The sequence below is a fragment of the Monodelphis domestica genome, chromosome 1, assembly GCF_027887165.1.
Source record: "Monodelphis domestica isolate mMonDom1 chromosome 1, mMonDom1.pri, whole genome shotgun sequence".
NCBI lineage: Eukaryota > Metazoa > Chordata > Mammalia > Didelphimorphia > Didelphidae > Monodelphis > Monodelphis domestica.
The window spans coordinates 335,344,931-335,369,211 of record NC_077227.1 but is presented as its reverse complement, the minus strand read 5'-3'; the positions used below and the strand labels follow the sequence as shown (position 1 = coordinate 335,369,211).

General features: G+C 38.2%; 1 protein-coding gene across 1 annotated transcript in view; it reads right to left on the bottom strand.

The window, feature by feature from the left end:
- LOC130456364 (palladin-like) overlaps window positions 1-219 on the bottom strand; it is a 51,254-nt gene extending 51,035 nt beyond the window's left edge. The window contains exon 1 of the mRNA XM_056811327.1: window positions 20-219. The gene's annotated coding sequence lies outside the window, so the exon portion shown is untranslated. The remainder of the gene's footprint in view (window positions 1-19) is intronic.
- Between the last annotated feature and the right edge of the window lie 24,062 nt (window positions 220-24,281).

Here is a 24,281-nt window from a genome sequence, read left to right as displayed (position 1 = left end):
TATCTCCAAAGGTACTCACGGCTTCAGTATCTTCCACTCAGTCCCTGGCTTGGGATGCTGCTTTTTTGAGACAGTGATGGAGACTTGTTCAAAGGCAGTTCTATGTGTACCCACTGAGAGGTCCCTTTAGGATTGGGTTTGTCTGATGCATATTCCCACTCCCCATTGAGGAGGGGCATAGCTGGAATGTCAGCTGTGTGCACAGAAACTAAAGCATCTTTCAGCCCCAACAGGGAAGGGTCCCCATGGGTCCACCCCTACCATGCAGCCATTTCTGCCCCATCTTTCAGGGAATGACAAACCTCTCTTCAGAGGGGCTAAAAGTATGTGACCTTGGGTTAACCATTAAGAAGTATACCTCAAATCTAAATAGGAACAAGGGAGATAAAAGACAAGGAAGAAGTCAAAGGTTCATGGTGAGCAAGGCATTTTTAGCTGGAATGTGGAGAATTTTGATCTTGGCATTTAAAGGAAATACAAGCTGTGCCTCTCAACCCACAAGGCAGTGGATATATCCCATAGCTGCTTAGGTTGGGACCACAATCTCACTAGACCCAGAAATTTAATCTTAGTCTTCATAGCAGTGGCTTCAGATATGTGGAAAACTGTAGGATGAGAGAAATATTTTTAGATGTGCAAAAGACGTTCTTTATTAGAAGCTTGACACTTCTAGAAGCATGGAATTTAAAAACTGAAAAGGACTTTAGAGAGTATTTAATGCAACACTCAAATTTTATAGAAGGATCTGAGACCCAAAGAAAGTGATTGATTTTGGCATGTTTTAAACAAAAATAAGCATTTGCTGCATGTCCAGTTAAATAAATATATATTCCAGTCCAATTGAGGCTAGGAAAGAATGGGAGACAAGGGAGGATTAGATGGAGAGGTTCAAAGAAAATGGGAAGAGAGAAGGATTTGCAGTCACAGGACCCAGGTTCAAGTCCCAGCTCTATTATTTACCAACTACATGATCTTGAGCAAATCCCTTTACTTTTTGGGCTTAATTTTCTTGATCCTCTAAAATGAGGAGATTGGATGAAATGACTCATTGGGTCATTTTTAGCTGTATGTCTAAAATCCTACCTAGACCTCAGTTTTTAAAGTATACCTGTAACTAATGACTCTCTTACCAGACTTTTGTAAATTGCAAATATTAGGGGACTGTATTTTGTTTAGTGGACATGCATCTAAAATGTATATTAATCACATTTTTGTAAATTGGATCATATTTTAAAGAAATCAATAAGTGGTTATTTAAAGTGATTATTGTAAAGTGAACTTGTTTAGGTTTTGTAAGTTTAATAAAAAAAAAACACCTACCTTCTGCCTTAGTATCATTTCTAAGGCAGAAGAGCAGCAAGGGCTAGGCAATCAAGGTTAATTGATTTGCCTAGTTACACAGCTAGAAATGATCTGAGATCAGATTTGAATGATCTTCCCAACTTCAAGCCTGTTGCTCTATCCACTGTGCTACCTAACTGCCCCAGTATATTGAATATTATTGGGGGCAAGATGAATTTCTCAAAGAGATCTTTAGTGGAGAGGTATTCTCTTTTTCTGCCCAACTTTCACCTTCAGCAGCTCCTTTACATGGAATTTATATGGACAGCTATCTCTAATGAGAGGCAGCATGATATAATGAATAGTGCTTATCTTGGAATCAGGAAGTTAGGTTCAAATCTTGCTTTTGGCACTTACTAGTTATCTGATCAAGCCACTCTCTGAGCCTCTGTTTCTTCATTTGTATAAGGGGAGTGATGTAGACCTCTCAGTCTTGTTATCAGACTCAAATGAATTATTTTAAAGTTCTTTGCAAACTTTAAACCACTATAAATATCATCTATTATTATTATTGTTGATAAAAATACCATCAAAACTTGATATCTTTTGGGAGAAGAGTAAACTGTTAATATAGTCACAATGATACAAATCCTTGTGAAAGACTACTGTTAATGGCAGTTTGGTACTCTAAAGACTTTTGTGTTGCTTTTCCCAGTTGTTTTTAATGTCATTCTGGTACATCAGATGCTCCTTTCAAATTTTCCTCTCCAATGTTCTTTAGGTATCTTTACAGGACACAGAAACAACAGTTTGGCATGGTAGAAAAAAATGTTCTAGGCTGGAAGTCAGGAAGTATGCACAAAGAGGGAAATGGGGTGGAGTGGAAAGGAATCAATAACCAGAGATTCCAGTCCTAGCTATACCTCCAGCTTTGGACAAGTTCTTATCTGCTTTTGAGCCTTGGCTTTTGTAGCTAAAAAATAGGAGACTTGGGCAAGGGAATCTCATATACATATATATGTGTGCATATATATATATATGCACACACACATATATAATTGTAAGGTTGGACAGGATCTGCAACATAACTTGTTCCAACCCATTACCCCATTTGAGAATCACGTTACCAGTCTATTCTCTGCTAGAATTTTTGGGGTAGAAAACTTAGTACTTCATGGAGCAGTCTATTTTGTTGCTGGATAGTTTTAATTATTAGAAAGCTCTTACTTATATTAAGGTGCAATTTGCCTCCTGTAGTGCAGTGGATAAGAAATGCTAGACTTGGAATCAGGAAGACCTGAGTTCTAGCCTATCTCAGATTTCAAGTCATTTAACCATGTTCAGCTTCAATCTCCTCTATAAACTGGGACAATAATAGCAACTACCTTACAGATTTGTTGTGAGGATCCAATGAGGAAACATACTTTATAAACCTTTAAATGCTATATAAATACTAGCTATTATTATTGCCCTTTGGTCCTAGGTACTGTCTGCTGTGGCCAAGAAAACAAGTTTAATTTCTCTTCCATATGAATATTTGAAGACAGTGATCATATCCCCTCCAAGCCTTCTCTCTTCTTATCTGAGCATCTCTAATTTCTTTACAGAATCCCTATATGGCAGTGATGGTGAATCTATGGCATGGATGCCAAAGATGGTATACAGAGCTCTCTCCGTGGGCACCTGACCATTGTCCTCCCTTCCCCTCACCTTGCCCAGAATTTGTTACTAGAAAGGCTAAGGGACTCCAGTGGAACTGCTCCCTTCCCCCTCTCCTGATGAGTGCCTGATGTCACTGTGCCTGATAAAGCTTTTTCATTTCACCCTCCTCTGTGTGGGGTAAGGGGCAGGGTAAGACATGTCCAGCACTTGGTCCAGGGGTGGGGATGGGGATGGATGGAGGCAGGGCCTGGCACTCTGTTTCTAAAAGGTTTGCCATCACTGCTATATGGCATGGTCTCTATTCCTCTCACTGTCCTGATCACCTTACCTTTGTATATTCTCTAGTTTATTAATGTTCCATTTAATGTGGCACCAAGAATTAAACATAATGTACTAGATATAGTTTGATCAGAGAAGAGTATAGTGAAACTATTATCTCTCAAAATCTGAACAAAATACTTTCATTAGTGAAACCTAAAATTGCGTTTAATATAGTCTGGTGGTTAGCAGACAGAGCATTAGCCCTGGAGTCAGTAAGACCTGGATTGCAATCTGTCCTCAGATACTTACTAGCTGTGTAACCTTGAGTAAGTCATTTAACCTCTGTCTACCTCATTTGTAAAATGGGCAGAATGGCACTTACTGCCCAGGATTATTTTGAGGATTAAATGAAATAATATTTGTAAAGTTCTTAGTACAATGCCAACATATAGTAAGTACTGTATAAATCTTTATCTCCTTCCACTATTCATGTTCTTTTTTGGTTGAGTGGGTTCTAAGTTACTTTGTTGGCTCACATTGAGCTTGGAATCTATTAAAACAAACCTTTTGTGTGCATATGAATTGCTGTTGAGGCACATAGCCTTCATCTCTTACTTGGGAGGTTGATTTTTTTTTGAACCCAAAGGCAAGACTGTACATTTATCTCTGTTAAAATAACACTATTAGATTTGACCCATCAGGATCTTTCAGGACCATGATTCTATTGTTCACTATATTAACTGTCCCTCCTAGTTTCATGTCCTTTGCAAATGTGATATTATCCCAATGTATATCTTTAGCCAAATAACTGATAAAATATTCAATAGAATATGATTGGTGATAGGTCTGGTGAGTGGTTAGGATACTTGACTAGAGGTATCTTTCCCCTAGTTGACATTGGTTCTTTTCCTAAAATTCTTTGGGTATTTCCATTCAGTCAATTATGAACCCATGTAACTGCTTTTATCCACACTACAAGAGGCTTTTGTCAAATGTTTTGCTAAAATGTAGCCACACTGTTACTACAAGATTACCCTGATTTACCAGTTGAATCTTTCCCAGTTCCAAAATTCTATGATTCTAAGAAATTCTAAGACACTGATTCCTACCTCTGAGCTCTCTTTGGGATGTGTTCTGTATCCTACCCCAAAAGGTGATAGAAAGAGGAGGGAAATTTATATAAATAGTGATCTCAAAAGGGTAGAGCCTTGGAACTTGACTTCAATCCCCATCTTTCATCTACAATTAATAAAAAAAAATCCTATGATAGTACAGTTTGTACTTTTAAAATGCAACCTGTAATTTTCACATGTGCTTTTGTAACCATTTTCTCATATGTTCCTTCAACAATCATGTGCATATGGGTAGAGTATTTTATCAATAGGGAAATTCAGTCCTCCAAACATAAATGAAATTGAGCTATAGTTCTCTATCTCCACCAAAAAATAGTTAAGTGAACTTAGTAGCACGGCCCTGTCGCCACTGCGGCTCTGTTTTTAAATTGCAGGAGCTGCCTTGGGATGCCCAGCATAACAACAGAACAGCTGCGTGCTATACACAGATGATGACTAAAGCCTCTCTCCTTCATCATTCCTGTAATATCAATCCTCATTCAGAAAGGGAGCCAAGATCTCTGTTCTAGTTCTTTTCTTCTGTACAAGATGTTTTGCAGAATCTTAGGGGGGAAGTTTCAGATTTTCCTGCTTTGGGTATAAAGAATATATGAGAAAGTAACATATATGCTGTAGTATCAAGGAACATGAACAGATAATTTTCAAAAGGAAATTATTAGCATTTTAACAGAACATTGTTAATATAATTATTAGCTATTAGTGGGAAAATGATTAACAAACTATTAATTACCACATAAAGAATAAAGACCAAAGAAATGAAAATGGAAACAACCTTAAAATCTTACTTCACACCTGATAACTTGTCAAAAAGAGTAAATAAAATGGACAAAATGAAATCTTGGAAAAGGTACAGTAATTACATTATTGGTGGAACTGTAGATTGGTGCCAAGTTTTTGTTAAGTAACTTGACAGCATATATTAGGAATTCCCAAACTAATTGTAACATTAGATCTATTGATTTTATTCTTAGGATCTGACCTTAAAAATAATAAAAAAATTACTTATTTGTATAACATTTGCACATAGTAAATATTTAATAACTATAAACAACCTATTAAACAATAATGTGACATATATGACATATAGTACTTTATAGTTTATAAGGTACTTTATGTACATTGTCTTATTTCAGCCTCACAATCCCTCTGTCCAATAGGTACCAGAGATACTAAACAGATTAAAAAAAAGTGAGTACACAAAGTATAAAACAGGTTAGGTATAAGACAGTTACTTATTTTCTTCACTACAAAAGAAACGTTTAAAAAACAAAAACTTATAAGTGAAAAATGAGAAAGATTTAAAAGAGAAAGAGTAACCTACATCTCCTATTATACTTTCCTGGGAAGCTGATATATAAAAATTGAAACATTTATGGGACAGATATTTCACTTTTATGTTTCACAGGCATCTAGTTGAAACAGTGGATGAAGCACTGGGCTGAAGAGTCAGGAAGACCTAAGTTCAAATGTGACTCAAGATACATAATATCTTTGTAACTTTGGACAAGTCACTTAACCGTTGTCTGCCTCATTTTCCTTAACTGTAAAAAAGGAGATACTAATAGCACTTACCTCCCAGGGTTTTTGTGAGTTTCAAGTAAGATAATAATTGTAAAGCACTTAACTGTATCTGGTACATAGTAGGATCTAAATTAGTAACTAAGGCAAACTGGGTTAAATGACTTGCCCAGGTAAGTGTTTGAGGCCAGATTCTAATTCAGAAGATGAATCTTCCTGACTCCAGGTTCAGCACTCTATCCACTGTGCCACTTAGCTGCCCTCTCTATTAGCTGAGTACCAAACTAAGCTTAGATTGACTCCAGAGTAGTGAATTTTTTGGGTCCAGCAATTCTTGAAGAAAATCTACATCAGCTCACTGAAAAGTTGTGGCTAGATTCTAATGAGTCCAAATAATGACTCTCTCCAAGTGGTTACATTATTTGCCTTCACACTGTAAATTTCCATTGGACTGGAACTAATGATCGTATTTTATACAATTATGACTTTGTATAGTGGGAATTCTAATACATTTGACTTCATTTCCCCCTCCAAACTTCCCTGTTACTGTTGAAGATACCACCATTCTACCAGTCCCTTAGGCTTCCAACCTAGGCGGTATGATCCTTAGCTTTTTGCTCTCTCTCACTCCCTCCTTTCTCTGTCCAAACTGTTGCCAAAGTCTATTGACTGTACCCTAACAACATCTCTTGAATCCCTTTTCTCTCCTGTGATACTGCCATTACATTGGTACTCATCTCAGGTTTGGACTATTGTATTAGTCTTGCTGTTGGTCTGTCTGTCACAAAGCTCTCCCCACTCTAGTCCATCCTTCAATGCAGCCTCCAAAGTGATTTTCCTAAATTACAGATCCAATCATGTCATTCTCCTACTTAATAAATTCTAGTGGCTCCCTATTACTTCCAGGCTCCAATACAAAATCTCCTGTTTGGCATTTAAGGCCTTTATAATCCAAGCTAGTCTTCTTATGTCTTACCTCTCCAACACCCAGCACTCACACACTCTTTGATCCAGTGAACCTGGTCTCCTTTTTGTTTACTAAACATTTCATCTCTAGACTCAAGATATTCTCTAGATGTTCTCTCTTCCCAGAATGCATTCTCCTCACTCCGCCTTCTGGCTTTCTTGCCTTAATAGAATAGTAGAAATTTCAGATACTATGACAGGGTAGTGAAGTATTTGGGTCTATTTAGAAATATTCAACATTCTTTGAAGAAAAAAAGTCTTGCCCTATGCCTCAGAATTTCTTCTAAGTCAGAAGGGCAGTAAATGCTGGACAATTGGGGTTAAGTGACTTGCCCAGAGTCACATAGCTAGGAAGTGTCTGAGGTCTGATTTGAACCTAGGCCCTTCCAACTCCAGGCCTATATCCATTGTGCTATCCAGCTGCCCCTAAAATATTCCATATCCAACAAACATGTGTTAACAGCTCCCCATGTGTAGGTCTCCTTTAAGGATATTTATATATGTTCTGTTAGATGTTTGAGGGAACAAAGCTGCTCAATGTTCCTCCTAGCTATAGAATTCTGTTTTCAGCAGAAGCAAGGAGAGTACATGCTTAAGTCTTAGGTCATTCCCATCTCTCATTTGGTCAGTTGTGTAATCCATCCCAGTCCCTCCAATAGATTTCTGTGCTTGTGATATTAATATGGGACAAACTGGTCGGACCCTGTACTGAAGCTTGGATCTGAGCCACAGATATTTTTCAAACCCACCTAGAACAGAAAACCCAATTGTAGCAGCATTTCTGTCTCTTTGATTTCTTCATTTTGGTGCTGAGCTGCATGTTTAAAAATAGATTCCAAGGCTCCAGTGGGGAGTCTGGGGGTGGAGAGAGGACAGCTGGATAGGCCAACAGGCTTAAGTAAGTATGTATGAATCAGGAAGGAAGAAAAAGTCTACATGGAGGAGGTGAGCCAGGCACCCAAAGAACACTGCTCCCTCTCTGAGATGGAGTGAGCCTGTTACACCATGGTCCTGCTGAGCTCTGTGGGAAAGGAAGACTTCTGAGGATTCAGGTGGAAAGAAATTGAACACCAAACCCCTGTATTCCCTCCCCCCCCCGCCCATGCCCCTGTTACCTGTTGAGCATATGGTTCAGATAAAAGGGTGGGCTGCTTTGGTGGTGGTACCATAGACCCTCTGGTAGAGTAGAATTGACCTTAGTGGGGGAATCTTATAAGTGATTCCATCTCTCAAGAATCCTAGAGGCCAGAAATTTATTAAACTAGAGGAGAGGCTTCTGTTATGGCTAATGTTGCCTTCAGCAAAATAGTGAAGTTGAAGAGATTTGTTTTCAGTCCTTCAGCTCCAGTTTTTAATATATTCTCTTAGCTGCTCAGGATCTCCAGAGCCCTGGTGAAGCTCTAGACCCTTCCTATCCTACCCCCCTGCCTTTCTTCTTCCTGTTTTATTTCTTTTGAGTCTCTGACTACTTCTAGGAGACAAGGTAGCAATAGGCATTTTTTTAAAGGGCTTCCTATGTTTCAAGCATGGTGCTAAGCACTGGGGATATAGATACAGATATCCCTTCTACTTCACAACTTTCCCCATCAAAGTTTTGGTCCGCCATTCAGTATAAGAAATTAAATGGGAATTTTTTTAGGAGTTTTGGAAAGCTGCAGGTGACACATGAAGGCCAGCAGATGACACAAAAATGATTAAATATCTGTAGTAGTATAGTAAAATGTCAATATATTGACCAAATGCTTAACCCATATTTTAGAGTAAGGTATTATAAACAACCCATGGAAATCAGCCTTTTGTGAAAGGAGGGGCAGATGATTTCACAAGAATTTTCCAGATTGCAGGGCACTGACCTAGAAGGGATACCAGTATAAGCAAAAAAACCACCACATAATCCCTGCCCTCAAGGAATTTTTATTCTAATGGTGGAAAACAATATGTAAAAAGAAGCTGAAAGAAGGGCTTTACTGAGAAGGTACTCACTATGATGAGGAATTCTTGGGAGTTAGAAGTGTACCCAGGAGTGGGAAGCAATCATAATTAATCTGGGTCTGATCTTAAAATGGAGGCTTTGGAAGGAACTCATCTATGGGAGAAGAGGGTTGACATGATGAAAGGAAATTCTAGGGTGAGAAGAGAGCTGAGTCATGATGGTATTGAGCGGTCTAAAGCATAGCTGGGAGTGGAATGAAAGGCTCATAAGAGATGGAGAGGGTGATCCTGCTTCAGTCAGGAGGACCTAGATTCAAGACTTTGCTCTGCTCTTCCCTCTTTAATGATATTGGCCACTCTGCTCTAATTTGACATGAGTTTCCCAAAAGCAGTGTACTGTACAGAATTGTGCAATCAAAACCATAATGGGGTTGAATTACAATGCTCAATAACTTCATCAGTGACACACTGAAAAAAAAATAGGAACCTAATGAAAATAGTAGCAGTTTTATGTGTAACCTGTGTCTTGGGGCCCATTGTTATAGAACTCTGTCCTCATTGGAGAGAGAAGGTGGTAGGAGAAATCAATCCAGCCTTCTGACTTGTTTTGAATCTGTTCAGGCTCTGTGGGCTCAGGAGTCGCTTCAAGTGTGTTTGCCTCCTAACTTTGAGAGAGATGGTGGATGATGCCAACCTCACTTTAGGTTGCTGAAGGGAGAATAAAACTATGGGAAGAAGCTGAAATGAGAGGAGCTAGTAGTCTCCATTGTTTCCCTGCCCCAGCTCTCTACAGTAGTAATTTGAGAGAATTTTTCCTTGAGTAAAATCTGGGACTTACTCGGTGAGCATGAATTACTTTGTTCCCAATGGGAGAGTTCCTTCATTCTGTATTGTCTGACATATGTTCTCCTATGGATAATTTCTCTGATTTCTATCAATTTGAAATAACTGATTTCTTTGCTCATTGCGATATATGTGTGTGTGTGTGTGTGTGTGTGTGTGTGTGTGTGTGTCTATTGTAATTTGTATTTACTGAGAAGGAAATCAAGTGTTGAATATAGAACTTGGGATTCTCCTTTCCTCATTAATAAAAAATAATTAGAAGTTTAGTTTGAACCTGAAGACTTCATCTCTTAGACTAATAACATTTATGGGAGCAGAGAATTTTAATTCAGTATCCCTTTTCCCTGAGATGTTCAGAGTGGCTTCTATCTTCTGTTTCTTTTTCTGGCAGGAATTAAAGCCTCTCTAGGAGAAATGAGAGGAGAAGAGGCTAATGAAATCTATACTGCTTCTCTTCTAGCTTCTTCTGTCACAAGGACAGCCCATGTTACAAGAAGGGGTTTATTTTTCACTACATACATGTGTTAAATGATTAATATGTGAATAATTAGGGACACTTACATTGTTGGTGGAACTGTGAACTGATTCAATCATTTTGGAGAGTAATTTGGAATCATATACAAGGAGTTACAAAACTGGTATTCCTTTTCACTTAGTAATACCACTATTGGGTTTATTTTCTATGGTTATCAAGGCAAAAGGAAAATAAATTATATGTTCTTAAAATTTATAGTGATTATTTTTGTTGCAAGAAAGAACTGGAAACTGAAAGGATGTACACAGTAACAACAGTAATGTGTGATGATCAACTGTGAATAATTTAATTTTTATCAACAAAAGAAAGGATCCAGGATAACTCCAAGGGACTCATAATGAAAAAAGGATATCCTCTGCCATAGAAGGAACAGATGGAGTCTGAATGCAGATGGAAATACTATTCTTTACTTTATTTCCTCTATGAATTTTTCTTTAGTGTAAGCAATATGTGTCTTATTTCACAACATGATGAGCAGGGAAATATATGTTATATGATAATATTTGTATGACATATATTACCTCTTGGGGAGGGGGACAAGGGAGGAGTGGGAGGGGAAAATAATTTAATTTTTGGACATAGTTAATATGAGAATTTGTTTCTCTTGGATAAGTATATTTATTATAATTAATTATAAATTTATAACAAATCATATGTATAATATTGTTATCTTATATATTATGTTACATATATAAATGGTAAATCAAAAAGCACTTTTTATACAAATAAAGTTAGATTTAAATAAAAAAGAACTATATAAATATAAAACCAATAGTGGCCAAGTCAAGGACCTTGGGCTGCCATGAAAGAAGGGAATGGGTGTAGGGATGACTTGGCCAGTTCTTTTGCCTTCATGAGTCCTTTTAAACAAGAAGATATAAAATCAATATGGCATTGTTTCCTAACAAAGACATGAAGTTTGCTGGTGGAAGAGGACATTGGAAGGATTGCAGATTGAAGTAGTGCAGTTGTCTGTATTGATGTTTTTCTCTCAGAAGAAATTGAGAAAAGTTAGATTCAAAATTTAGGCAATGCTCAAAATTTGCCCTAATATATCATTTGCAATGGACCAAGTTTTTATTTTTGAAACATGAGTTATAACAGTACTGATTGTACTGTGTAACCCTGAGGAAGTCACTTAACTTCATGGTTATTGTGAAGGGGGAAATAGGGGTATTTTTATAAAAGGATTGGACTTGATTGTTTAAGAGTGTGGTCGCCAGGAATTTAATTAATTCCAAAGAGATTTATTTATAATTTATTTACAAATTTTAGAAAGAGTGAAGTAAGAAATCAGAGAGACGATAAGGTAAGATATCTAGCCTAAAAAGTAAGTAATTTATCTCTGGCCCCCCTGGCTCAACCCAGGCAGGGGAGTTTAGTCCTCAACTGCATAGGCCTTGGACCTTATAACCCAGGACCCAGCAGTTAAAAGTCAGCTTTTCACTCATCAAGTGTCAGTCTAAGGAACAGGGTCTCAGGTCCAGTCAGCAGATCCTTCTGCCCCTCTTCACCAACCTCAACTTGAAAGCATGAAGAATTGAATTCCCTCAGGAAGTTGTCACTCTCTTTTAAAGACATTTTCTCTTGCATCACTTCTGTGTCTTCCCCTAATATTACATCTACCAGTCACAGTTGATGCTCTGGGACTGCCCAGAAGGCAGTTGATTCTGATTCATCACCCACTATTGCACATGTGGGTCACAGACCTCCCACTCAATGATTAAGTGGGATGTTTACACTTTTGGTGATTAGATCTAAAAACGGGCAGATCTCCATACTCAACTTTAATTAGGGTGTTCTAAAAATAGTCAGGGGTTACAATTTAATCTTCACAATCAGGGGAGAGCTAATTAATTTCATAATACCTATTGAAATCAAGTCAGAAGGGGAAGAAGCATTTGAAATAAGAGTCCTGATTTTATTTCATTTAAAAAAAATCAATCAACAAAAATCTGTCTTTCTCCAAATGAGAACAAAAGAAAAATAAGACCTCTGTTATAAACAAGTATAGTAAAAAAAAAACAACAGATTTCTGCATTGATCAACTAAAAAGGTATGTAAATATACATTTATATATGAATTTATGTATATCTATATTGATATTGATACCTATATTTGCAAATAATTTTGTACTCTGAATATTTCACTTCTTTATCAGGAGGTAGGTAGCATGTTTCATTGTTAGTCCTCATATCATGGTTGGATTATTACTCTAATAAGAAAAGTCATTTATCATTATAATGTTGTTATTGTAGAATTTGTTTTCTTATTTCTGTTCACTTCACTCTGTATCAATCCATATAAGTCTTTGCAGGTTTCTCTGACAGCATTCCATTCTTCTATTAAAATTTCAAGATATAACAGAACCATTCCCAGGTCTTCTATCTAATTAGAATCCCTCTATGATCCCTAATGATTATAGGGTTCAGAAGAGACACATACATAATCTCTATTAGAATGTTAGCAATTTATCCTTGTTTAGTCCCTTATGACTCTTTATTTGTGTTTACCTTTTTGTTTCTCTTAACTACTGTATCTGAATTTCAAAGTTTCCAAGTAGCTTTTTTCTTTTCATCTGAAATTCTTGAAAGTCCTCTATTTTAAATTCATTTCCCCTCTAGGGTTATATTAGACTTCACCAGATAAGTTTTTCTTGGTTGTGCTACAATAGAATTTTAACAAAAGGGTAAACTGAGGCAGATCTCTGAGCAAGATAATTATTAGCTGGGGCATGCAACCTGTCATTAAATGGGTAGTGGCTTGCCTCCATTAATCCAAAGACCCTGAGCAGATTCACATTCCCCCCTCCCCATTTAAAATCCTTACCTTACATCTCAAAATCAATACTGCATATTGATTCCAAGCCCAAAGAATAGTAATGGAATGTACTAATGGAGTAGTTAGGAAATGGGGTTGCCCAGGGTCACACCACTAGGAAATATCGGAGGCCAGATTTGAACCCAGGATCACCCGTCTCTAAGTCTGACTCTCAATCCAATGAATTACCTAAGCTGTCCCTGCTGGTCTCTTTTTTTAATAGGGTTTTGGGGAATATAGAACAAAGAGCAGAGCAGGGTAAATAATATCATACAAAATGGTTAAAGAGCTGTGGTGTAGGGATAATATGATTGGTTGGAAGTTTGGTGACTGAGGAAATCAATAGCCCTTCTTCCTTTACTATGAAACTAAGATGGTTTTATCGTTGGAATCCAGGTGTGAGACAGCTGCCCAGATTTATGGATAGCAAACCAGACATCCTTGAGAGATAGCTTGATAGCTAAAGAGAGCAGGCCCACTCCTTTCTTTCTTATATCAATCTCAAGTTTAGCAAATTTCTTTGAGGCTAGAGAGTTGGATTTTCTAAAGACTAGTTGAATTATCAACCAAGTTCAGAGACAAAGGACCGTGACTTAAGCAGTTACAGGAAAATAAAGTAGTACAAGATAACATGAATTCTTGTAAATAGGATCAATAAGAAAATGATACAGGATCAATTTTAATCTTTTCAGTTCTATGCCTATATCCTTTGCTTTGTGAAAGACTATAGTATTCTAAACTTTCCACTGCTTTCCTCTTCCTCCTCCTCTTCTTTCTTTTTATCTTATGTAGTTAGTAGTAGTCTCTCGGTGTCCGAGAATGACTATTGTCTTTGTGCAGTTTCATCTACGGTGTACCCTCATGTGGCTTTGGAGTCCAAAGGCTGAGGCGCACAGTTTGTGGCACATGGGGCATGGGACGCCAGTTGTTTCGGGAGGTGTGGTTGTGGCCTGGTGTCGGCGTTCACTTGCAGCGGCAAGACGTCAACGTTGCTCATCTTCAAAGGTGGTGGAGGCGGCATGGTTAATGTGGGTTATTGACTCTTATTTGGTCTAGTCTAATTTTCAGGGAATTTTGCTCAAGAGTATAGGCTTTGTAACTCTTTTGATATGCTGTTAATTCCTTTCCCGATTTCCCCTCATTTCTTTTCTAAAAATTTCTTCCAGTGCTCTCATTTCAATTATAAACATTCTTTTAAATCATTAAAAAAAAAGACTCCTACTTAATTTCTCTCAGGAACTCCAGCTGTATTTGTGCCTAAGCTTTGTTTTCCTTTGAGGTTTTGCTGGTAGATGTTTTGGAATCATTCTTTTCCTCTGGGTTTCTGTCTTGAGAATCATAATAGTTTTTAATGATGGGATTCTTTATTGCTTATTCATTCTTGCAGCTAATTTCCTGACTTCAGACTTCATGTTAGGTCCAGGAACTATTTGCTTATGGAAGAAGGGTCTGGGCTGTTCTTATTGCTGCTTCCTTGAGTACTGAGTGTTGTATTATTATAAATTCTCTGGGGCTGTTTATGTTGCAGACCTGAAAATGACTGGTATTCCCAAAGTAGTCTAATCCAGATAAAAATCCGATAATGGGTCTCCCACTTTGAGCTCTGTAAGTTTTCGACCTGGAACTGTGTCTGAATAGTAGTAAATTGTTGATGGATTCAACCACTATCAGCCATATTAGATTGGCTTGTTATTTTCTTCTCCAGCTCATGGTACAGATGAGAAACGGAAGCAAACAAAGTTAAGTGATTTGTCCAGGGCAACACAGCCAGAAAGTGTCTGTATTCTCAGAGAACTCAGGGGGGTGAGTCTTCCTGATTCCAGACCTGGCACTGCACTATCTGTCTCCAAAACAAATGATTGTTGAATGAATTAAATGAATGAATAAATTAATAACTTGGCTTCATGCATGATTTTCCACTCCACCTCTTTCCTGATACTCCTAGCTGCTAGTGTAGTCCTTCCCAATACTACCTCGTGTTTATCTTTTTTCATGTTATGTTATATACTTAAGTGTAATTTGCTTTTTGTCTCTGTTGTTAGAGAGAAAGTTCCGTGATGGCAGATTTGTTTCACTTTTGATTTGTATCCTTAGTACTTAGCGCAACATATAGTACTTATTAAATGTTTGTTGGCTGATTGAATAAATGTAAATTAGACTTCCAGTGCGTGTTGCCTCTGCAAATGAGCAGTACCTGTGCGTGGGGAAGGAATGATGGGGTTAAGCATTTCGCACAAATGGTTGTGGGATAGAAAGAAACGGACCTCTGATGGAGAGACATCTGGTGCTTTTTGCACCAGCCTCGTTCTGGTCTACCCGGGCCCGTGGCTGAGCGTCCTCTGACTGAGCCACCACAAGGTGGCAGCAGAATTCTATCTTGGCCATTCCAACTGAGCTATGAGGCGCCACGAAGGGAGAAGACCTCACTACAAAGAGCATTTTTGAAAAGGTGGAATTCCTGGTGTCACAATACACTTCTATAGAATTCAAGAAATGCCCATCCTTCCTTGCTCCTGCCGTGCCCTCCTCTCCCCCCGCCCCATCCCACTCTCTCACCTTCCAGGACTTCTGCATGGCTTCTAACTGGCTCCTCTCGGAGCTCAGTGACCTTAGAGTCCTGCAGCTCAAAGCCAAGGTGATGCAGCGTCACCTGCACCTCCCCTTCTCTTTGTTCAGGTCGTGGGCTATGGCTAATGTTTGCCAAAGCTCAGCGAGTCTCTCTGAGAACACAAGAATGGAACTCATTTTTGCTCTGCTCTACTTGTTCTTAATCTGAGAACAACTAAGCCTGTCGAGGTATTAGGTATTCAAACAGAGATCCAAAAGATTATAAAGCTTGCCAAGAGAACAGGATAAGGAACACTCTAATATTGTTAGCAAGAGAACATTATAGTCTGCATCCCGGAGAGTGCTATTTCCTACTTCCTTTTCCCTAGAATAGTTTGGTCTTGGGACACCAGTAGGGGGATGTCCTAGCAGTTTGAGGGAGCTGTTATTGTAGATCCCAGGAACAGTGAGTGCCAGTTACTTTCTACTCCCTCCCTCCCCCTCTGTAATATAGCAATCCACTGCTTTTATTCTAGTTCTTATGTGTTCTGCCAATTTCTTCTTGCCAACTAGTCTCATCTTCCAGCTACAGAATGATAGCTTTTGATTGGACTCAGACAAGGAACCTAGCAGTCACTAACTCATCTGCTTATAAAAGGCACCACAATGCCATGGACATCTTTGTGCCATCTTTTTTGGTGGTTCTTTCTCTTATCTATATTTTTCCTTCTTTCAGCTGTTTATAAACCATCAGCTCATAACCAGAGGGAGCAAGTTCTTTCTTGAGCATTGCTATACTATATTTCTCTCTTCCCCCTCATAGGGGTAGAATGGGAGAAGGAGAAAGGCTAGTACTAATTCTCGTGCATATTTACTACATTTATATGTCCTATACATCATAATTTCCAAATATTTAATAAGAAACAACTCTACAATGGATAGAGTGCTGGCCTTGGAATCAGTAGGATCTGGGGTCGAGTTATGCCTCTGACATAAATAGCTTTGGGATCTTAAACCAGTCACTTAATTTCTCAGAACCTTTTGCAACTCTCTATCTCAAGAAGTTTTACAGAAAAGTTGCTGATCTACATTGCTGGAGAGAGTCTTTCCACATTGAGGAAATCCCTGTTTTGGATAAAATGACAATTTCATCATTATTTTACATGGCTTTTACCTTTCTATTATAGTCAGTTCTGGTATAAGATGACACATATGTTCACCAAAAAAGCACATCTATGTGCAAAACTGAGCAGTAAAAACCACAGAGATAATTAAAGGAATTAGAGAAATAACACTCAAAAACTTTGTCAGTAACTCGCAAACAGGTTAGGAGCCCAATAAAAATGGTAGTACAGTTTTTAATACATGTTCAGTGGTTAAGAAATACATTAATATTACAACAAAAAGTGACATCATCTGCAGTTTTGGGATGCTGTTCAGTCTGTACCTGGTTCCCACAGTTTGCAGACTGGCAGAGTCTGGTACAAGTTGGGCAGGATTAAACTTCAGGCTTCAAGCCTGAAAAGATTTAGCCCTCCTCCATACACAGCTCCAACAATACCAGACAATATATAACAAATATGGCACTTTGCCTTAACAAAAGATCTGAATTTTGCTTGGAGAAGAGGGCATTATATGGGCTTCAGCTTGAGAATTATTGTGAAGTGGTGTAGTTTTCTGCATTTAAAAAATTTCTCTCAGAAGAAATCATACACCAACAATCTTGAAATTGTAATATGCTCAAAATGTTTCCTGATGTATGTCATGTTGGAACAAATTTATGTTTTTCAAAACAAATATTGCCTAGCAGAACTGACGGTATTATTATTTTATTTTTTGTGATATATAGTATTGCTTATTTTTTAAAGTTCATCTTATATCTTCTTATTTTGCTGAAGTTTATAAAATTATTTTGGTTAACGTTTTGGTAGTTAACATAGGTTTTCTCAATTATATTATCTACATATGAAGATTTTAAATTTCTTCACAGATGTTTTTCTTTCTTTCTTTCTTTCTTTCTTTCTTTCTTTCTTTCTTTCTTTCTTTCTTTCTTTCTTTCTTTCTTTCTTTCTTTCTTTCTTTCTTTCTTTCTTTCTTTCTTTCTTTCTTTCTTTCTTTCTTTCTTTCTTTCTTTCTTTCTTTCTTTCTTTCTTTTCTTATTTCTACACCTATTATAGAAGTTGTTTCCAGGAGGATTTTGGACAAGATTAGCTAGTATCTCTTCTGAGAGCCAGCAACTTAATTAGATATAACCAAATATCTATCAGACATTTCAAACTATATTCTACAGACATCTCAAAAAGTCAAAAATGGAACTCATTATCTCCTCCTCATTCCAAACAAACCTCTTTAGAAATTCCCCCTCACTATTGAGAGCATCACTATGTTGATTTCTCAGTTTTGCAACCTTATTATCATCTTTGACTTTCCACTCTTAGATTCAAATCCTGGCTCAGACACTTACTATCTATGTGACCTAATGTTCTGTTTAGTCATTTCAGTAATGTCTAACACTCTGTGACCCTATTTGGAGTTTTCTTGGCAAAGATACTAGAGTGGTTTGCTATTTTCTTCTCTAGTTCATTTTACAGATGAGGAAACTGAGGCAACAAGCATTAAATGACTTTCCTAGGGTCACACACCTAATGACCTGAGGCCAGATTTGAACCCAGGAAGGTGAGTCTTCCTGGCTCCAGGTCTGATACTCTATCCATTGTACCACTTTAACTTTTCTGGGTTTCACCTCAATTATTGTAATCATAGAAAGCTCAGACTGCTCTGTTGAAGAACTTAATCAAATATACAAGTGAGGTACAAACAAGTCTTTGATTGCTTTAGGAAAAGTGAAGAAAAAGTGCTTTGGATCTTTAGATAAAGATATGGAAATATCTTTTAATTGACTAAAAGAAATAGACATACTTCTGAGTCTATGTATAATACAGCAAGCCAGTTTGGAAACCTGCTTTACAATAGTTGAATGGGGTCTGAATCCCTCAGTGAAATTTCCCTGAGAGGAAATTGTCCCAGAGAGAGAAGGAGTTTTTTTCCTTTCTTCTCCCAATTTGACTAGGAATGGCCTTGTAAAATTTAAAAAGGTCAGGGCACTTGGAATTCCCTTTAGCATTAGTAAAAGTGTCTCTTGAATAGCACTAGCTGATAGCAAATATTATCCGCACAAGGAGCTTTAAGATACTTTGAGGATGAACAAGACACAATGAAGATAGGTAGCTCCAGAACTCTCTAAGAATTTTCCCTAAGTTTTCCAGGGAAGGGAAATTTATAAGGACTCCACAAAGAATTTCTTTCCTTCCTTCCTTCCTTCCTTCCTTCCTTCCTTCCTTCCTTCCTTCCTTCCTTCCTTCCTTCCTTCCTTCCTTCCTTCCTTCCTTCCTTCCTTCCTTCCTTCCTTCCTTCCTTCCTTCCTTCCTTCCTTCCTTCCTTCCTTCCTTCCTTCCTTCCTTCCTTCCTTCCTTCCTTCCTTCCTTCCTTCCTTCCTTCCTTCCTTCCTTCCTTCCTTCCTTCCTTCCTTCCTTCCTTCCTTCCTTCCTTCCTTCCTTCCTTCCTTCCTTCCTTCTTTCCTTCCATTTCCCATTACCTTTCACCTTAGAATCAATACAATTATTCCAAGGTAGAAGAGCAGTAAGGGCTAGGGAGTAGGGATTAAGTGACTTGCCCAGGGTCACACAACTAGGATGTATCTGAGGCCAGACTTAAATCTCAGACCTCCCACTTCTAGGCTTGGCTTTCAATCCATTGAATCACCTAGCTGCCTCACTCTGTCCCTGACTTTTCTGTGTCTGTTCATGGTGCCGTCCCCACTATTAACCACAAAGTAATTTTTACTCTTCTCTTTCCCTCACTTCCCATATCCAATAAATGACCAAATCTTGTTTATTTTAACTCTGTAAGAGCTTTGAAGTCCTTTCTTTCTTTTCCACTATTGGTATAACCATTCAAGCTCAGTTCCTAATTTCTTCTCAACCAGATTTTATTGTAATAATATCCCATGGGTATGCTTTCTAAGACAATCACTTAAGTCATTTTTTGGTCATGTCATTCCTATGCTTATACACTTCTGTGACTTCTTATTGCTTTCCAAATAAAGTGATAAACAGAAACACAGAAGAAAAACAATTGCTTGATCATATGGGGATGGAAGAGGCTCAATGGGGATATGATTGGGGATGTAGACTCTAAAGGATCACTCTAGTACAAATATTATTTATATGGAAATAGGTCTCGATCAATGATACATGTAAAATCCAGTGGAATTGCTTGTTGGCTATAGGAGTGGGGTGGGAGGAGGGGAGGGAAAGAACATGAATCATGTAACCCTGGAAAACATTTTCTTAATCAAAAACCCAAGCAAACAAAAAACCAAAATAAAGTGATAAACTCCAAACTACTAACATCTCAGCCTCTTCCAAATCAAGCTCCAGCCTCTCCTTCCAAGGTGATTGCCTGTTTCTTCTTCATATTCACACTCCTCTATGCTCTCTCTTCCTGTTCTGCCTTGTTCCTTATCTCTGCTTTTGCTTATGAAGTTTCCTATGATGGGAATGCATTCTTCATATTCCTCCCCCCCCCCCCCGTTAGACCTCTCCATTCCATTCTATTGATGTATCAACCCCTTCATGATGACTTCCTTGTCATCTCCCCAACACGCTGAAAGCTATCTTTCTATTGACAAATTTATCATAGCTTTTTGCTTGAATCTCTGTATTGGCTGAATCATGCTTTCTTTTATTCTAGTTATTGTGTGTGCATTGGTATCCCCTTAATCCGATTTTATGATTTTTGAAAGAAAAATCTCTCTTTTGTATCCTCATGCCCAAATAGGGGTAGTGAGATAGTACATTATACAGAGTGAGCAGGACTTAGAATCAAGAAGACCTCCTAGGTTGAAATCCTGCCTCAGACACTTACTAACTGTGTAATCTTCAGCATATTATTTAACTTGCCTGCACCCCAGTTTATTCATCTGTAAAATGGGGATAATGATAGCACTAATGCAGTTTATTTGAAGATTATATGAGATATTATTCATACTGTTTATAGTGCTTTGTAAATCTTAAAGCACCTAAAAATACTAGTTATGATTACTATCAGAATCATCATCTACTCATCAGAGGATCTGTGATTTTGTCAGTGCAGGGAACTCCCAGTGTGGAAAATCTCCTTCCCAAAACAGATTTCATCCTGTCTTTGATTTAGTAGAAAAGTCCTAGAGACTTTTCTCTGGTATGGAAGGTAAGTGACATGCCACATAACTAGGAAGTATGAAAGGTGGGATAAGAACCCATTTTTTCCTAGCACCTAGCCCTGAATTCTAACCATAGTTCCATGCTGCCTTTTTCCACATTATAAATGCTTGAAAAATGTTTAGTGAATTGAGTTGTTCAAAGACATGTGAGTAAGATTACTAGGGCATTGAGGACCATGTGTTGTTCTTTTTTAGGTGAAGAGATGAGGAATTTTCAGCCTGGAGAAGAAAAGATTTAAAGGAAGGGTATCCTAGTTGTATTCTAATATTTTTAGAATGAAGTATGGTAGAGTAGTTAGACATTTTTTGTTCGACATCAGGTAGTAGAACCAGCAGAAATGTATGGAAGATGAAGAGTGGTAGATTTAGGGCAATGTAAGAACAATTTCTGGCAATTAGAACTGTTCCAAAGTGGAAGCTAGGTGCAGAGGATAAAACACTGGGCTTGGAGTCAGGAAGACCGAATTCGATTCTGGCCATGGAAGCTTTCTAGCTATATGACCCTGGACAAGTCACTTAACCCTGCTTGTCTCAGTTTCCTCATCTATAACATGAGCTGGAGAAGGAAATGACAAAACAACTCTAGTATTTTTGACAAGAAACCCTGCAATGAGGCCGTGACTAAAATGACTGATCAACATAGTGGAATGGTCTGCAAGGAAGAGTGAATTTCTCTATTCTTGGAGGCCTTCAAGTGGATTATTGTATAAAGGATTCCTACACAGATAATTTTTTGAACTCCTTACAATGCTAAGATGCTGCGATTTTATATAAGTAATTTGGGGTCTTTTTCATGGAGGCATTCTCTGTCCAGTAGTCTTCTTAGACCCTAAGATCCTAGAAGGGGATTGGAAAGTCCTAAGAAATCAGGTTGATAAGGAATTTTCCAGGTCTCTGGAATAGGTTGAGGGTGTGAAGAATGTCTCAGACAGAGAAGTGGTGTTCCAGGAATTAGCACAGGGTCATTAAGACCAATTAATTCTTGACAAATTAGTCAAAATTTCCCCCTTTCAGTCACAATTAGCTTGAAGGTTATTAGGGAGTAATAATAATAACTAGCATTTTTATAACATCTACCATGTACTAAGCATTGTGCTAAACACTTTATAAATTCATTACAATCTTGGGAAGTAGGTGCCATTATTATTTCCATTATATAATTGAGAAAACTGAGGCAAACAGACTAAGTGACTTGCCCAGGATCACATACCTAGTAAATATCTGACGTTGGATCTGAACTCAGGTCTTCCTGACTTCAGACCCAGTTATCTACTGTGCCATTTAGCTGCAAAATAGTCTATAATAATTTTCTCCATTATCTCACCACTTCTCAAATCCCCTGCAATCTATTTTCTTCTTTATCTCTTTACCCAAACATTTCCCAAGGTCAGTAATGACTTCCTTATTGTTAAATCTGACTGCTCTTTTAATTTTTCCCCATTGTCATCCTCTCTGAACTTTCTGTACCTTTTGACACTATGGTCAGTCCCTATCTTCCCGACACCTGCCCTGAGTTTGTATGCCATTTTACTTTCATGGTTTTATTGAATGTGGGACTACATTTGGAATTAAAGGACATCAGTTTGAAGGCTTGCTGGGCTTGCTATCACTGCTGTAACCCTGTTCCAGACCCTCCTTCCCATCTGTCCTTCTAGCTCCCACCTTGGGCTCCAGACATCTTTATGATATGCTACTTCACACATACCTTTCTTCTTCTGCCCTTCTCCTCCCTACTGCTTTCCATTTCTGGGAAAATAATCAAATCAATACTTCTATTTATGGAAAAGACGAGGCAATCAACTTGCTCATTAACTCCATTCACCATCCCTTTAACTTCCCTGACTAAAGTATCTCTCTTTGGCTACTCCTGCCCTGTATGGATCTTCTTTGCCTTTGTTAGAGTATAGGCTCCTTGAGGAGAGATATTATTAACTTGCTGCAAACGTTTTTTGGGTATTTTGTATTTTGTATTTCCAGAACATAGCCCAGTGCCTGGCCCACAGCTAGCACTTAATAAATATTTTTTCATTCTTTGATTCATTCACTTGCTTCTGAGGGTCTCAATTTCCTAATTTGTAAAACGAGGCATTCTGAGTAAAGGATCCTTAAGATCATTTTGAAGGTTTCATACAATGCTCTGTCTTACCACACTCTCCCAAGTTGTTGTACCCTTCCTCCCTCTATTCCTTCCTTCCTTCAACTCAGTGAGAAAAAAGGAAGACAAAACATGAATTTCAGGCTTCAGCACTTGTGTCTTTCCCCATATGAAGCTGCTAGACTCTGGCCCTCTCTGAGGAAGCTGCTTCTAACACTTTGCTCCTTGTTCTGTTATTGCCCTATGTACGTGGATTCTTTGCTTAGACTTTGCCCGGTAATTGAGTTTTGAAAATTACGTCTTTGATTCAGCATCGCAAGTAGACTACTTGGTCCCACCTGAGGCCGTTTTTCCACATTCTTATAGCATGTCAACCACTTTGTCAGCCTGAACCCGTGACCCAGTTTGATCTACTATTAGCTATTTAGGCACAATTGCACGGGCCAAGGCAACAGACACACTGGGGCTGTTTAGGCAAAATTTCTGGCTGCCTTCGTAGCCCTGGCCATAAAGGAAGGTCTGGAGAATATCAGCCCGGGAAATGATTGCTGTCAGTTACCTAGATAAAAAAAATAAAAAAGACTTTGCTATTTGTTGTTGGAATTTTTAAAGCCATTTTCAGTAACAGTCTCCCATATATGCTCTCCCTTCTCATCTCTGTCTTCTGGCTTTCCTTGGCTTCTTTGAAATCTCAGCTAATATCCCATCTTCTTAAGACACCTTTCCTGAGCCTTCTTCATGCAAGTAGGTGCTTTTCCTGATCTCCCTTCCTGCCTTTCCTCTGTGATTATCTCTAATTTGTTGTGTGTATCTTATTTGTATGTGTTTATTTGCATGCTTTCTCTTCTTTAGACCAGCCTTTTCAATTTAGGGATTGGATTTTGGCCTTTCTATGTGTCTTCCTTACTTGGCACAGTGTTTGTCACATAACAGAGGTTTAATAAATGATTGTTGCCTTGATTTGCTCAATTAAACACCCATTTCTTGACTGCCTACTCTATGTAGGTTCCATTAGTAGGCTACTCAGAGGAATATAAAGATGGATAAGCCCTATTCACATTAGAGAACAGTTACCTTTTTCATAGAGATCTATACATGTACTATATTCTGATGTTCCCAAGGGGAAAATCAGTTAAATTCTGATAGACCCAGGGAAAATCTGAGTTGGGACATGGTAGGGTGAATTTTTAAAAGTCTTATCTTTTGGGGGCAGTGGGGGGGTGGGGCTCAGTGGATTGAGAGCCAGGCCTAGAGGCAGGAGGTCCTCCATTCAAATATGGTCTCAGATACTACCTAGCTGTGTGACCCTGGGCAAGTCCTTTAACCCCCATTGCCTAGCCCTTACCAATTTTCTGTCTTAGAACCAATACACAGTATTGATTCTAAGGTGGAAGGTAAGAGTTTAAAAAAAATAAAAAAAATAAA